Source organism: Triturus cristatus, chromosome 11 (assembly GCF_964204655.1).
Source record: "Triturus cristatus chromosome 11, aTriCri1.1, whole genome shotgun sequence".
Lineage (NCBI taxonomy): Eukaryota > Metazoa > Chordata > Amphibia > Caudata > Salamandridae > Triturus > Triturus cristatus.
In genome coordinates, this window is record NC_140594.1 from 513,219,233 (window position 1) to 513,233,008 (window position 13,776).

Sequence of the window (13,776 nt, forward strand, 5' to 3'; positions counted from 1 at the left end):
CATGATAGGGACAAGCCCTGCAACATCACAGTGTCCTGTCACCTCAGCGTTGGCAGTGAGCCTGGACATGTAGCTATGCACGCATCCTTCTGAATGCACAACCGGCGTGTGCTGGTCCGGAGTACACAGGTCAGCGCAGGGGTGTTCCTACCCGGCAAGGGGAACGGGGTGTCTTGGACATGTCCGTGTACAGGAAGTGCGGTAAGTGTGTCTCTGTGTTCTGGTGTGGCCTGCCACAAGGGCCGCAGCAGTCAATGTTGTAAAGTGGCATGCACCACCTCCAAACAGCACTGTGATGGTGTAGTTGGAATGTGGCAGGACATGCGCAAATAGGAATTACAATGGTGTGCCGTACGAGTGCACGAGAGCCAACAGCGGACCGTACAAAAATGTGCGGGCTCGTGGAAGGGAGTAGCAGCTGTTTGGCAACGTAACACACAGTGAACTTGCCCATGTGCCACGTGCTGGGCATCTCATCCATGATGACCACGGTCACAGACATCCCACAACACCAACGACCGGCCTTTGTATACATCCTGTATGAATGCAGCATGGCTTTCACTTCTATGTTCGTTCAGTGGTGTGATGTTGGCGGGTTGTGTGACTTGTGCTCCTTGTTGGTGTGTTTCCGTTTGGCCATTGTTTGTCTATACTTGTGCTGTACTTAATTGTGCATGTGTGCTATTCTGCCCATCTCCCCCTTCCCCCCACTCCCTGCTTCTTCCTCTTCCTGTTGCTCTTGTGTCTATAATTGTGTTGTTCCACACATAAATACATGTAAAGAACAAATTATAATAGTTCCTTGATTCTTTTAGGTTTCAAAACTTCTCTCTATTTGTTTCTTTCTAATTTTTCATATAAACCGTTTTTTTAATATTCAACAACACATAGAAGTCAGAAGTGCAAAGTATTCTATCAACACACTTTCTAGAACATTCTACAACACGTGCAGGTTAAAAGTTCATCAATTTTTTTAAAGTTAACAATATTTTTTTGCAACATTTTCTCGAACATTTAACGGCACGTGCAGGTTAAAAGTTCACGATTGTTTTAAGTTCGAACGGTGCCTTCCAAATGCAAGTAGCAGGTGTGGTTGAGTTGAGCAAATTTTATCCTATGAAATGTACTCCCCGTTGAAACTTTTCTTAACCAAATTACAAAGATGCTTTTCCACAAAACGAATGTGCACCCTACTTTTAAAAAAGAATGCTTTTCATCTCCCAATCACGTATAGTTTTGTGTGGCAAAAAAAAGTAGTTCCCCATCTTTAAACATATCTCTTATTCTACCAAGGAATTGCATGAACTACAGACATCTTTCCATACCTTCCAGCCATACCTTCAAAATGCTAGTGTGGATCGCAGTACATAGCTATATTTTCTGATGCAAGAGGTATGCAGAACACAGACGTATTGACTTAGACCTAGGTTTACAAAATGTGGACATTAAATGGTTTGCACATAGAAGATTGAAGTGGCACCAGTTGCTACCTCTTTGCATCTTCCACACCCTGACCTCATGGTTGTGCATTGTGGTGGAAATGACCTAGGCACATTGACTGGGGTAGGTTTGGAAATGCTTATGAAGGACACCTTTGGACACCTCAGCTCAGCACCATGTGACTCCGGGCAATAGCTCACTTAATAGCTCACATAATTTCCACACCAGCCTCGAGGGCTTTCAGACCCATAGGGGTGAGTAGTTTGTACTTTACAAATACCGTATTGATTTGATACGCAGAAATTTACCTTCACACTCCCTGTATAACTACCCCTAAGCACCATACACAAGTTACAATGTTTGATACAAAAGTTCCTCCGAGTAGGTATAACTACATGCTGACACTACTTGACAGATGTGGCACAGCGGCCTGCGCACATGACTTCACAGCATATGATGCACAGTTTGGACTCTTTCATCCCCGACTCCCGCAGTACCTCAGCTTAGCACCATGAGACTCTAGACAATACCTCACATATTTTCCATACCCCAGGACTTTCAAACCAGTAGGAGTCAGTAGTTCGTCCTAGTAGGTATAAACACATTATGACACTACTTTCACAGGTGTGCTGCAGCGGCCAGGGCACACATCTTCACACCATAAGACACACTGTTTATGCTCATGCTTTCATCACTGACTTCACAACAGCTCACCTTAGCAGCATCAGACTCTACGCAATACCTCACTTAATTTCTGTACCCAGCACTTTCAGACCGGTAGGTATGAGTAGTTCGCTTCGCACTCCCTCTATAACACACCCTAAACACCCCACAGAGGTTACAGTGCTCCTACCCTCCTCTTTTCTACTTTTTTTGTCCTTTTTTCCCCTTACTCGCTTCAACAGAATCACAAAATAGCGGCCAACACTTCCTAGTTGCAATCTCTCGCAGCGCTCCCAACCAATAAGCAGCAAGCTCGTGCTCATAACGCCTCAGCCAATCAGATGGCAGAATTCCCAAATATCGATATCTGTAAATTGAGATGTTTCTCAAAAACTACTGAACGGATCTACACCAAATAAAAAAAAGCATGCGTTCTAGACCAAAACCCTTCTCCCTGCCAAATTTGGGGTAATTCCGTTCACCCGTTCGACCTGTAGCCTTGTCTAAAGTTTCCTATGGAAATTAACATGGAGAAAACACGTTTTAGGACCCCCCTTTTTTCTCAGCCCCATTTAACGAATCACCCCCAAACTTTCAACATAGGAGATGATATGCACAAAGAATTAGTTTGGAAAATTTCATGAAGATTCCTCAAACAACACCAAAGTTATAGGCAAAGCAAAAAATGCTCTTCCTATGGAAACTTGGACCTAAATATATGCACCTACTGGAGACCACCAGTAGGTAATATATGTATATAGATAGATAGATAGATAGATAGATAGATAGATAGATAGATAGATAGATAGATAGATAGATAGATAGATAGATAGATAGATAGATAGATAGATAGATAGATAGATAGATAGATAGATAGATAGATAGATAGATAGATAGATAGATAGATAGATAGATAGATAGATAGATAGATAGATAGATAGATAGATAGATAGATAGATAGATAGATAGATAGATAGATAGATAGATAGATAGATAGGTAGGTAGGTAGGTAGGTAGATAGATAGATAGATAGATGATAGATAGATAGATAGATAGATAGATAGATAGATAGATAGATAGATAGATAGATAGATAGATAGATAGATAGATAGATAGATAGATAGATAGATAGATAGATAGATAGATAGATAGATAGATAGATTATAAATATATACATTTCAAAGCAAGCACACACTTTTTGGCATTGGTGTTTCTCAATGCACGCTTGAAATGCATTAACGCAACAGGTGGTGGTTTTTAAATACAACTCCCATTGGAGGACTGTTCATGGTACTCAAGGAAGGACTGCTGCAGTCCTGATTGTAATTGACTGGTTCGGGCAGCCATATCTGGTAAGATTGCCTTTCACATTTATAAATAGTAACATCAACATTGTGCTGATTTTCCCAATACAGTCTCTAATAACAAATAAAGCATTTACTCCTTTCATAGGTGCACAAAATTAATGCTACATGATGTCCGCATGCCAAACATCTGGCTTATTCATTTGGAATATTTGGATCATGATATGTAATGTGGGTCCACCCCACGACATGGAGGCACACATCCTGAGTGCAGAAAGTGACTGCTGGACTGTGGAGCTATCATATACATATCAGTTTCAAGTAATGCGATCTCTCAAAGGCTAAGTCAACAGCAGTTGTTTATATATATACCCACATCATGTGAATATTACATATAAAAAAACTAAATAGGAAAAGAAGCACCTGACATTTTAAGACAAATTCATCCTATATACACAGTGTAGCATAAATACCATTCCGGAAACCTCATGGAAATGTATGGAAATCATATTCTTGATTCAAACTATTTGGAGATCTAGTCAAGTTTTAAAATATATCTGGTCTCCAGCTTTCTCAACATTTGCGCTTGGTTGCCACCTCTTGTTGGTTTTGGAATGTAATCAATAACAAAGTATTTAATACAATTCAGATTGCTATTTGTCTCTCAAGTGGTGGGCAACAGGATATGTGTGACCTACATTGGTGAATACCCTCATATGTTGGAGGATCCTCTTGTAGACCTGTGGCTTGGTGCTCCCTATGTATTTCAATCTAAATTCACACTCAAAAACATCTTCATTTTTACAACTGAATATGCCCCTGATTTTCTGTGATTTCTCACTGAAAGGTTTGGAGTATTCGTAGATATTTTTGCCAAGTCTGCAGGCCCTACATATATTGCACTCATTAAAACCATTTCGGAGTTGTAACCACTTTTTTTCCCTCCACAATCTCAGGACTCCTTTTTACTAGGGCATCCCTCATAGATGGAGTCTTCCTAAATGTGATCGATGGTACTTTTGGCAGAGAGGGCCCAAGTGTCACATCAGCCTTTACGAATTGCCAATGTTTTCTCATAATGGTCCTTATTTGTTTCTCATGTTTACTAAACCCCAATATTAATCTTCCAGTGGAGTCCAATTGTCTAGGGTATCTAATGAACAATAGCCCCTCCCTACTGTTTTGATTTGTTTTAATAAGTGCAGAATCAAGTATATCTTTTTTGTAACCTCTTTATAGGAATCTCTTGACAGGCTACTTTTGACCTGCAAATACATCTTCCTGGCAACTACAATTGCTTCTGAAGCACAGCATTTCCCCATCAGGGATGCTATTTTTGAGGTATTGGATGGAAAGTATTTGCGTGTAACAATGAGTTTCCCGCAGTCTCCTTTCTATACAAGCATCTCAATTTTGTTATGTTGGATAAAAACTTGCCAACTTGAGAAATTCTACCTGAGTCTTGCAAATATGTGCTACAAATTAGAGGTTAATGGAATTAACACTGATTTATTTTACAAAGGATTCAGCCGATTCTACAGTGCTCCTACAGACCACAAAAAGTCATCATATACCGTGGCCAACATACTACATGATCATTTCACAATTCATTGTGTTCAGCGATGAGCACCTGCTCCTCCCACCAGCCCATGTGTAAACACGCGTAACTGGGGGCTAAGCAGGAGCCTATCGCCATACCACGCTTCTGATGAAAAACCTTCCGATTGACATAAAAAAAATATTCTCCAGATACCACTTGATCATATATATCAACATGCGGCTATGTTCAGCATTTTTAGCCGTCTTCTCTTCAAGAAATATTTAACTGAATTGACCCCATCCGGAAAATTAAGACTTGTGTAAAACGAGCAGAAATCTAAGGTCATAAGAGATAATCTGAATGACAAGGAACGTCATAGACATGGTTTAAAAAGTCTCCTGTATCCAAAACAAACGATGGAAGATTTTTCACGAACCCTTGGAGAAAAAAGTCGATATACCGAGAGGTATTTTCAAATGTACTGTTAATAGCAGAAATAATAGGTCTACCCAGGGGATGCAACCTATTCTTATGAACCTTGGGTAATAAATACAGATAAGCTGTCATAGGAAAATACTTTTTCAGAGATTGCCATTCCTCATTGCACAACAAGCCTCGATCTCTCCAGGTTTATAATTGTCTGCGATATTGTAGATCAATACCTGTTACTACCTCAAAACTGCTTTTCATGTAACACTCAGTATCATTGAGTTGATTATATGCTTCCTGAAGGTAATCCTTTAGGAGCCACGAGACAATGTTACCCCCATTATCTACATTTCATATAACCACATTGCTTTGCTTTTTCAGCTTTCCAATAAAATGTTGATATTGTACCGGCTGCATTTTGATTTTTTTTTTACCACTTTGGATTTTGTGGTTCAATTTCTTGATGTCTTCCACCACTTAATCGTTAAAGTTATCAATTGCATAACGCAGCATCGCAGGAATAAAGGTAGATTTAGGTCTGAATGGAGTTTTGACAGTAGCAGAAATATTTAAAGATATATCTCTTGTTGAGTAGTTGTTTCAGCAGCATGATCCGTTTCTTGTAAAGCCACAAGATCACGTAATAGATCAAAGTCATAAATTTGAGGGTTGTACGTATCAATATCCGATTCTTCTTCAATAATTTATCAATTCCCCAGTCTCATTGCCAATTCAAATTTTGGGATATATTTAAATATATTGATTCTAATTTGTGCATAATTGAAATTGCTTCCAGAGCAGTATGTCAAACCCAAAGATAATAGTTATAATTTAGCTTGATTTAATTCAACCTATGACAAATGGATGACTGTGTTCTCCATGTTGGTGTTAGCAGTATTTACTTTTTGAACCATTACTTTTTTTGTGCATGTTTTCTCACATCTTTTACTGACGCATTTTCTGTGTTCTCGCCGCCTTTGGTTTCGTGTTTGTTTGTTCTGGATGTTTGTTCTCTTGGCTGCAATGTTTGGTGACGATCTCTACGTAGAAAATCTATTTCCTCAAACAGGGACAATTTTTGTGACCACTTTGTTGTTGCCTCAGATGTCTGCCACCTTCAGAGTCAGTTTCATTTCCACATCCGAGCTTGACTCAGTCGCTGATGCAGCCCCACCTAAATGATCCCCTCTTTGTCCTGATTTTTTCAACCAACCTCTGCGTTTTCATTGCATCAAATCCTTTTGCAAAAGTGAAAGCCTGCCCTATTTCATAATCTATTTTATCTCTTTGAAATGTATGCACTTTGCAAGCTTTTGTTATGTCCTTCTGTTTTTTCAGGAATTGCTGCATGTCTCCACGATATTTCATTATAACATCCCGATACTGCTCAAGTGCACCAAGCTCATCATTAAGTAGTTGGATGTCCTTCTGTAGTGCCTCACGATCGATCTCAGCATATTTCACTAATACGTGGACCAACCAAGTTGATGCCACCATATTGCTTTCAACCCATTCTTTTAGCATTTCTGGGTTGGGATTATCAAAGCTCGGTGCCAACAGGATAGGTAACCCTATAGGAATACATCCCACTTCAAGGTACTTGCGTGACAACCTCCATTCCCTTTAAATCCCTGTTGTAAGGAGCATGACCCAGCCCTCTCTAAAGATGAAAGAAGACAGGATTTTTCCTAAAAAGAAATCACAAGTGAGATGGGTAAGGGAGCGAGTTAGAATATTTGTTTGCTGCTTGCAGATTTTGAAGGGATTTAAAGCTCACAATAGGAGATGTAAAAGCATGTCAGTGACACCAGTTATGTGGCAAGAAATGTATGAAAGATGATCAAGACTGCAGCATTTAATAATGGATTGAGATTCTAACAAGTATGCTGCCGTACAAAGCTAATTGAATTTAATGGTTTGTAATGTGCATTCCAGATAAAGAACACGACCGGAAAACTACCAAATAAAAAAGTGGTTTGACATACACCTATGAGAGACAGATGGTCAGTTTAAAATGGATGGAAGACTCACCTGTGATCAAAGCTCCTGAGAAGGCTGTAACGTGTATGGTTGGAAGTGCCCTGCTGCATATCTCCAGAAAAAAATAAAGCGCCTGAAACCCTTTAAAATTATATGATGGTGTTTTTTTGTGAAGAGAAGAAAACGTTTTGATAAATATATATATATGCTGCAAAGGGAATCCTGCAGCAAAACCGGCCTCTTCCAGACTTGCGAGGCTGGTGTGAGTGTGTGGGTGCAGGATACACAATAAATGTTCAAAATGTCCACAGGATTTATGGATCAAAACCCAAGGAACACCACAGCTAGATTTAAAAACGATTTATTTTGGGTAGGCGTCTCACACGAACTCAGGCTTTGTCACAACCAATCCATGGTACAACATGCCCCATCACCTTATGAAACAAAAACAAGGGGCTGACAAACCATAAACATGAAAGACAGATGTAGCAATGCTTCAGAAGGCTTAGGAAAGACAGCATGCATCATGGGAAGAGCACCAGGCAGACAAAGAAGCGATAATGGGTGAAAATCAACTGACTATTATTAATCTCACATTACGTACTTTGATTTACGATGAACAATAATTACTTGAACTTAGTCTTTCTTACTGTCCTACTGCAAACCTGGACTATTGTAGAACACGTATTGATATCTTTCTTTTTATTCATAAATTTAAATACGTGTTTATGCAGCAAAGCAAAAAGATCCCCAGTTCATGATAATTTGAATTTGGGGGACATTCTGGGGATTATGGCCCTAGCAGATTTTCAGAATGAGGGGATCATGTGTGAATAATCTGGGAGGTATTTTTTTATGTCATTAAACCTTGAGTTAGATGATACCAGCACAAATCAGGTTAGACCTTAATCACTATGTAACCCCAATACTCCACATGATCTGATTGACACTTTTCATGAAGTAGTCATCCGTGACCTCGTGACATTATGGAAGAATTCTTCTAACAGCTTTGGCTCAAACCTCATGAAGGGGCAAAAGAGTGCTTTAGCAACTTTATCAAAGGACCAGAGTATTGCTATCAAGCCCTCTAATAAAGGGGGCAACGTGGTCCTTTGGGACATCAATAAATATCTGAGAGAAGCACACACCTGGAGTTTCACTTTCTCCCATACATGCTTTCCATATCCGCGAACAGCCATCACCCACACACATTGAAATGGAGTATTTCATATGGAGAATTTTGGAGAGCAAAATGAGCTTGCAGTGCCACACTCAGTTTTAGAGAGGAGGAAAAGTGGATGGCCTGCAGATTCAAGGCACTGGGGTCTCCATCTAAAATTTTGAAAAATGCCAGCAATGAGGCAGCCCAAACACCCAGGCAGCACCTTTTAGCTCAGAAGGGAAAGAGGACACAGGACCCACACATGGTCAGACTGATTACCACATATAACAGTGAGTCTGGTGCTTTGAGAAAGATTGTCAATAAACATTGGCACTTGGTTAAGACAGATCCAGTCATCTGCAAGGTTATGTCACCACACCCATTAGTAACATATTGTAAGTCCAATTCTCTATGGGAATCATTTATTCAAGTTACACCAGACCACCTGTAGATAAACAAAGCTGGCTGAAAGAGCAAATGGGCTTTTACAAATGTGGTTGGTGCAAAGTCTATAAAGGCAACACTAATAAAAGAGAGTTCACATCACCCACAGGAAAATATGCTACATCAATAAATTCACCACAAGTAGGAATGATTTTGTGGTATATGCTCTGTCGTGTCTGTGTGATATGCTCTATGTGGGGAGCACTACCTGCCCTGTAAAGAAGAGAGTTTTGATACATTATAGCGCTATAAAGAATCTGGATGTTAATTACCCAGGCTCTAGATACTGGGCAAGAACTCATAACCCCAAAAATATATATTTGCATATATGTAACCTCTCTGTTCCCGTAAACTATCTTAGCGTAATCTTTTCAATTTAGTGTTGCTAACTGAAAAATTCCATTAGTCTTGTAATAGTCTATAAATGGGCATGTGGTGTTTTTTATGTAAGGATCGTAAAAATAGGGGTATCTGACAGTTCATTTTGTTTTGAACATTTATATTTTATTTGTCTTGCAGGCTGTGTGTGGATGAGGATGTTTACATTGCTTATACCAGGATTGGATAACCACTTTTTAGAGGATGAATTGACTTTTATGACCATGACATGACCCTGTGCCTATGACCTCATGATAAGTGCAAGTATCCTACAAAGCTAGATAATATGTGTATAATACTATATAAAATATATATATATATATATATCAGTGAAAAAACCATAGGTTTCACACACGTTATAGTTAGCTGGACATTTCACTCGTAAAAAAACAATGAAATTCCCCCGTTATAGTTCGTTAAGCTAACTATAACTCGCGCACCCGCAATCCACTGCTGATGACGTCACATATTACATCACTCATGACATGGTCAGTGACATCACTCATGACATCACTGATGACATCTCAAATGACATCACTGATGACATCATCCAGTGAATGTGTATTTTTCTGAAAATTAAATATGTTTTATATATGTATATCTCACGGACGATGGAAGAATAAATGGGTATATAAGTGTCTAAATGGATGATTTGTTTTTGAAAAATTGATTGTATAACTGAGTGATTAAGTGTATCTTAGTGAATACATGGCTTACTGAGTAATGTTTAAATATGTAAATATCTTTATCAGTCTCTCACTTTGTGTATAAGTGGCTGCATGGGTTGGTGAGTAGCTACATGGGTGTTTATATAGGATAATAGGTGGTTTTTTGAGTATCAGTCTGAGTGTCTGCATGGTTCGGTGGGGGGTATTACGTAGTGCATAGGTGCATGAATGAGTGACTCACTGTTTGCATGTGTTGAAGACAGCATGTGTGCAGGACTGTATGGGTGGATGAGTGTGTGTATGGGTGTGTTAGTGAGTGAATGACTGTCTCAATAGTGTCTTTATGAGTAACTACATATGTTTTAAACTAGTATATGTGACTATTGGTGTATATAAGTGAGTATATGTGAGAGTGAGAGATTGAAAGAGTTCCTGTATGAATAAGTATGTGTTTCTATAAGTGATTGTTTAAAAGACTTAGGTGCCTATCACGATCCGGTAAAAACCGGGTACGAACCGTCGGACGGAGCACAATCTCCGCCAGACGCGTACCCGGTCGTCAATTTTCACAAACAAGGAATTACGATTCGCACGGGTACACCATTACCGTACGAATCGTAAAAAAGCCCGACCGAACAAAAAAACACCTACCAATGCGATCCGGGAAAGCGCCGACCTGACGTCGGGACGCTCGCAGCCAGCCATTCACGACCCAGGAATCACGATTCGCACCGACGTCACCCCGCACGGTGAATATTTTGCGGCAGCCAAAAACTGCCGGGAAATCAGGACGACGCGAACAAGGACCACCAGTACGCGACGGACAGACGACGACGCGAACAAGGAGGACCAGTACGTGACGGACACACAGGACGACGCCACCAAGGAGGACCCGTACGCGACAGGACGACGCGATCAAGGAGGACCCGTACGCGACAGGACGACGCGAGCAAGGAGTACCAGTACGCGACGGACAGACATGGACCCGAACCTACGAGTCATCCCTGCCCTCATAGCAGTACACCTCCTCTACAGGTTACGACGCAGATGCTGCAGAAGGTCAGAATAACTAAGGGAGGGGGGAAAGTGGGGTGGGGTGGGGGTGGCACGACCAGGGCAGGCCACAAAACAACCACATAAGTCACACACCACACATGGCCTGGACATACCTGACTCCCATGCCCTGGTCACCACGAGGGGGTGGGGGCGTGTCCTGATAAGCCAGCGACCGCCACAACGGAAGTCCGTCACCACGCGAACCGGCAACACAACCAGACAGGTACGTCCCGTACCCACGCCTGAAGAGCGTGGGTACGAGTCGGACCACGCCCACACACGTCACCCCAACAATGGCGGGACGGATCGCACCCACGTGGCAAAGGCCTGGGTACGGGCCGCACAAACATCACATAGCGTGGGGACGGATATGTACGGACCCTACCCCCACCCCGTATGCAAGGAGCGTACCCCCCAGCCCAACAGTGCAAGTACGACCCGTACCCCCACCCGCGAATGCAAGGAGCGTACCCCCCAGCCCAACAGTGTAAGTACGACCCGTACCCCCACCCGCGAATGCAAGGAGCGTACCCCCAGCCCAACAGTGTAAATACGACCCGTACCCCCACCCGCGTATGCAAGGAGCGTACCCCCCATGCCAACAGTGTTAGTACGACCCGTACCCCCACCCGCGGACGTACGGAGCGTACCCCCACCCCAACAGTGTAAGTTCGACCCGTACCCTCACCCGCGTATGCATGGAGCGTACCCCCCATGCCAACAGTGTAAGTACGACTCGAACCCCCACCCGCGGACTCACGGACCGTACCCCCACCCCAACAGTGTAAGTTCGACCCGTACCCCCACCCGCGAATGCAAGGAGCGTACCCCCCAGCCCAACAGTGTAAGTACGACCCGTACCCCCACCCGCGAATGCAAGGAGCGTACCCCCCAGCCCAACAGTGTAAGTACGACCCGTACCCCCACCCGCGAATGCAAGGAGCGTACCCCCCAGCCCAACAGTGTAAGTACGACCCGTACCCCCACCCGCGAATGCAAGGAGCGTACCCCCCAGCCCAACAGTGTAAGTACGACCCGTACCCCCACCCGCGTATGCAAGGAGCGTACCCCCCATGCCAACAGTGTAAGTACGACCCGTACCCCCACCCGCGGACGTACGGAGCGTACCCCCACCCCAACAGTGTAAGTTCGACCCGTACCCTCACCCGCGTATGCATGGAGCGTACCCCCACCACACCAGTGTAAGTAGACTCGTACCCTCACCTCGAATGCATTGAGCGTACCCCCACCGTGTATGTGCCAAGCGTACATATCCTGAAATCGGAGGTGTGTGTGCAGAGTCCACCCAGCAGTGCCCTGAGACAGGAGGGGTGGGTGCCTATCACTCCCAGCAGTGCCCTGAGACAGGAGGGGTGTGTGCAGAGTCCTCCCAGCAGTGCCCTGAGACAGGAGGGGTGTGTGCAGAGTCCTCCCAGCAGTGCCCTGAGACAGGAGGGGTGGGTGCCTATCACTCCCAGCAGTGCCCTGAGACAGGAGGGGTGTGTGCAGAGTCCTCCCAGCAGTGCCCTGAGACAGGAGGGGTGGGGGCCTATCACTCCCAGCAGTGCCCTGAGACAGGAGGGGTGTGTGCAGAGTCCTCCCAGCAGTGCCCTGAGACAGGAGGGGTGGGTGCCTATCACTCCCAGCAGTGCCCTGAGACAGGAGGGGTGTGTGCAGAGTCCTCCCAGCAGTGCCCTGAGACAGGAGGGGTGTGTGCAGAGTCCTCCCAGCAGTGCCCTGAGACAGGAGGGGTGGGTGCCTATCACTCCCAGCAGTGCCCTGAGACAGGAGGGGTGTGTGCAGAGTCCTCCCAGCAGTGCCCTGAGACAGGAGGGGTGGGTGCCTATCACTCCCAGCAGTGCCCTGAGACAGGAGGGGTGTGTGCAGAGTCCTCCCAGCAGTGCCCTGAGACAGGAGGGGTGGGGGCCTATCACTCCCAGCAGTGCCCTGAGACAGGAGGGGTGTGTGCAGAGTCCTCCCAGCAGTGCCCTGAGACAGGAGGGGTGGGGGCCTATCACTCCCAGCAGTGCCCTGAGACAGGAGGGGTGTGTGCAGAGTCCTCCCAGCAGTGCCCTGAGACAGGAGGGGTGGGTGCCTATCACTCCCAGCAGTGCCCTGAGACAGAAGGGGTGTGTGCAGAGTCCTCCCAGCAGTGCCCTGAGACAGGAGGGGTGTGTGCAGAGTCCTCCCAGCAGTGCCCTGAGACAGGAGGGGTGGGTGCCTATCACTCCCAGCAGTGCCCTGAGACAGGAGGGGTGTGTGCAGAGTCCTCCCAGCAGTGCCCTGAGACAGGAGGGGTGGGTGCCTATCACTCCCAGCAGTGCCCTGAGACAGGAGGGGTGTGTGCAGAGTCCTCCCAGCAGTGCCCTGAGACAGGAGGGGTGGGTGCCTATCACTCCCAGCAGTGTTGTATGAATGTGAGGGGAAAAAGATCCTCATCCCTTACTCATCATTTAATAAGCGAGTAGGCTTTGTGTACTGGTTCTTGCCCAGAGACAGGGGGAGATACCCCTTTCCCCCTAAAATGAAACAAGTTTTTTGATGGTGTATCTGGGCTAGATTGTAAATTTTCGTTGTTTGGGTTGAAATCCAAGTGATACGAATAAATCCGATTAGTGTTTGTATTTTTTATTATTGGTCACTGTAAACGAAAGGATGGCACAGCCAACACGTGTTTCGCCCCCTAATTGGCCATCAGGCCTGGGGCTTCCT